Consider the following 4,117-nt stretch of genomic DNA (forward strand, 5'->3'; position numbering starts at 1 on the left):
GATCAGGGAGAACACAGGCTCCAGAGGGAACACATGCTCCACAGTGTGAATTGAAGTTCAGAATGTCGCCTTCTTCCTTTGTGCTGAGTTGAGCTCCAAGGGCTAGGAGGAGGAGTGCTTTCTAAACTCCAAGGTGTATTCCCACTCCATGTCATGTTCCAAATCACGCAAAATTGTCCAGGGTGTGATTTCCATAAAGCAAGGCCAAAGGCCCTTGACGATCACAAGGAATGGGGTTTCTCTCTTCATCACTGTTAGCAAGATCTTTTCTGGGCTCTGGACAGCTTCTGTGAAAATATGGTATTCCAAGCTATATGCTATAGCTTCCCTCTTTTCCATCTTGTCTTCCTTTCCTTTCCTTGACAAGTAATTTCTCCCTCTAAATAAGAGACAAAGCAGTTTGAAGGATTTGGATGGGCACTAACTGAAGGAAGCAGTCGAAATGCTAAAACATTGGGCAGAGAAGATAAGAGACCTTGGGAACCCCCATGCCAAAACTTCTGCAAGAAACAGCAATTCAGCAAGCCCTGCAATGAGTTTAGGTATGTTCCCTTCTTCTGTTACTGCATCCTGCTTATTTGGGCTTAGCCAAAAAAGCATACATAATACAATTTCCACTTCTTTCTATTATACGTAAGTGCAAAGAATGAGTTTAGACTTAAATTGGAAAGGGCTTAGAATGGGGGAGGGGAGTCCTTCAATCAATTTATCTATCTAGCTAATCATCTCTAAGCCAGAAATGAAAACCAATTTGATTTTCTGAGAACCCTAACAAGCAAGCTAATTTTTCCAAAATTATTTTTGGAACAAGTATGAACAGAGATGAATATAATGAGTTTCAGTTTTCCTCCGGTTATGAATCTATTGTGATGGGTTGGAGCAAAGGTAGTTAAAGTTCTCGAACACTAGCTGCCGTGGAGCAATTCCTCCTGCTCCCAGCAAGTCTGTCTAAAGGTATAAGGTTGCTTGTTAAACTCAGGAGCGTATCTAGGGATTTCATTTAAGTGCGTTGGCCTCCTAGCATGTTGATTTGGAATTTTACACTGGCGAAGCTGAAACCATGGGAACTTTATGAAATTGTGTTTAATTTTCACTTGCAATTTGAAAGCAATCTCCTCTCCCTCTCTCTTCCCCTTGTTAATGGACACATTTTGATACTTTTGCTATTATTCTTTTAATCCTTTGAGTAAGTGGTTTTGTTTTTTGTCATAGTGTTATTCTCCTGAAGCTGCTTTTATGTCAGCAAGATGTTAAAGCTGTTTGATGGACGACATGTCAGAGAAGAGGTACTTGGCTAACTCATTCCCTATTACTCCTGGAATGTGACAAGCTTCAGTTTCATTCAATAGAGTTTACACAGCTGTGCGTAAGGACACTGTATGAGGCCTTGGAGTTCAATCACTCACCAAAATAAATCAACCAACAAATATTTATTGGACATCTACTGTGTTGGTAGAACAATGTATCTTGAGCTGGTGCTGGAATATATTACAAATCCACAGAGAAAGAATTTAAGCTCAGAAGCTTTCATATTTATCAAATGCTGTGGATAATCATTTAGGAGGTGTTCAGAGGAGCTGCTTATGCCATAAGATGGTCTGTGTAAAACTGTGCATGTTTTGTGGAGTAACAGACGCAAAGTCTAAAGAGACTTGCCATCATGTATCAGGAGCTCCACTGCACCCCCCCAAATAGAATAAACTGAACAAACAAAGAGACAACCAAAAACATCAGAAGACCTTCTTTAGAAATACAGAGTTGACATCTTTGAATGAGTTTAACTTCTTGAGCTATACCCTGTACAGATATGCTTTGACTAAAAAGTAGAATAGATGAAGGCACAGCTGTCCTATGGGAGGTTGACTCAGTGGGTCAACATCAGAGCAGAGCACTGAGCCAAGCCACCAACTCTATGAAGGTCTATGGCAAGGGTTCTCAAGAAGTGTTTGTGTGCCCTGTGGTCTGGGGGACACATTTTGGCAGTCTGCTGTGCAGCCTGAGCTTAGTGTTAATTCTTACATGTCATAATAACAAGCGCCTTCTGAAGTTTGGCTGTGCCAAGCACTGCTTTAGACAGCTTAGGTATATTTCTCATCGAATCCTAGTAGCAACCGTTGGAGGTACTTAGTCTTTATTTTACAGATGAGAAAATTAAGACTTAAATAGGTTTAGTAATGTTCCCAGTGTCAAACAGCTAATAAGTGGCAGAGTTAGTATTCCAATCTTGGTCCTACTTGAAGTCCATGCTCATACTCATGACACATATTGTCATCAACTTGTAAGAGCTTATCTTACTTGACGACATGTCTGATGTTATGAGCGGCCTCAATAGATTTATGTGTGGGTAAAGTGTGGTGGAAGCATTTAGAAACATGATGCATCTTTACATGGATTTGCTGTCATTTCTCTTTCTTCTCTGTGCTCTCCTATAATGTATTTCATTTCTATCTAGTTACCACTTTATATGTTTTATCACCCAACATGACCCTATTTTCCTCTTCTAAGATATTAACTGATAAATAAATGTTTATTGAATAAAAGAATGAATGAATATTTCCCCAAGCAATAATAGCTATATCTTCACCTATCATCAATATCAAAATTTTCTTTTTCTATTTAGCGTTTGGCCACAAGACAAGATCAATAATGCTTAGGTTCATTGCAATGTCTAATCTAACTTCTGACTAATAAAAAAAGCTCCTCTAAGGGGGCAGAGAACCAGATCTTAATTTATGCCTCTGTTCTCAGCATCATATTTTAGTCTTTGACAAATGGTATGCTCAATAATTATTTGTTGAATGATTTAAACATCGCCATTACCTAAAAAATAATAAACATTTATTCAGTAACAGCTATGTGTAAGTCACCAAATTAGGTGATGCATGGAATGCAGGAAAGCATAATAATAATTGTGGTCAGCGTTTTTCGTGTGCTGTGCACCATGCTGAGTACTTTCTTTCCATGTGTTGCACTAAATCCTCCCAAAAACCTGACAGACACTGTCGATATGCCAATGTTGGAAATGGGGAACCTGACTCCTAAAGAAGTTAAGTAAATTATTTACATAGCTTGTAAGTAGCAGAGCCTGGATTTGAACCCAGATCGGGTATTCTAAAACCCAATAGTTTTTTTCTTTTTTTTTTTTAGGAAGATTAGCCCTGAGCTAACATCTGCTGCCAATCCTCCTCTTTTTGCTGAGGAAGACCAGCCCTGAGCTATTCTTTTATTAAGCCACTTTCTCTTATGTATTTACAACCATTTCCTGTATATGTTGCTATTCTTTATAGCTTCCAGGCCCCAGAGTGATAATGCAGACCAGGTGTGGGAGACCAGCAGAGCGGCACATTGGAAATTCTCTGGAATGTTGTCCTGGAAGAGTCCCTCAATCCTTTTCTCTCTCTCTCATGGATTATGCACAGCAATCCCCACAACTTTCCTTAGATTCTGGGTTCAAAATCATAGACTAATTTTCATCTCCCAATCAAACTATGAGTTTTAATCCGAGGCAAACATCTTTATTTTTGATGCCACATGAAGAACTTCTATGTTTTTTATTTATAGGCCTATAAGAGTGGGGAAACGGATCTGAATTCTTAATAACTTTCAAACGGCAATGACCTCCTCCCTTTGGAAAGTGGTTTTGAGCCATCAGAACCCGTATGTAATTTGTATCAAAGAAAATATTTGCGTTTGCATTTTTAAAAAACATTTAGTATTTCTTTTAAGTAGGTAATATTCGCATGGTTCAAATATCAAAAGTTCTCTAGGCGGTCTTCCTCCTGACTCTGTTTCTCAGCGACCTGGCCCATCTCCAGGAAGCACACACCATTCCCTACTACAAGGAATATTTTTTAAATAAATATTTAAATTGGTAATTTAATGTGGTAATCAGTAATATACATGACTACAAATAGCTAAGAAGATGAATATGTAATGTCACATTTGAACTAAAATATTGCTTAAAATATCAGATTTCCTGAAATCTTAACATCATATTGATTCTGAGAGTAGCTAAAAGAACAAGAATTCTAACATAAAAATATGAAGGGATGGTCCAACGTTTGGACAATGAGAGATGACTTTTTTACCCAGAACACATATCATGATGTGTTTTTTT

At 38.2% G+C, this 4,117-nt stretch overlaps 1 long non-coding RNA gene across 1 annotated transcript; it reads left to right on the forward strand.

Annotated features, from left to right (window-relative positions):
• The first annotated feature begins 388 nt into the window (after window positions 1–388).
• LOC138918646 (uncharacterized) lies at window positions 389–2,577 on the forward strand. The gene is made up of 2 exons (XR_011428211.1): window positions 389–542; window positions 1,213–2,577. It is a non-coding gene; the product is annotated as an uncharacterized lncRNA (long non-coding RNA).
• Window positions 2,578–4,117: the final 1,540 nt, after the last annotated feature.

This window comes from Equus caballus, chromosome 18, assembly GCF_041296265.1.
Source record: "Equus caballus isolate H_3958 breed thoroughbred chromosome 18, TB-T2T, whole genome shotgun sequence".
NCBI lineage: Eukaryota > Metazoa > Chordata > Mammalia > Perissodactyla > Equidae > Equus > Equus caballus.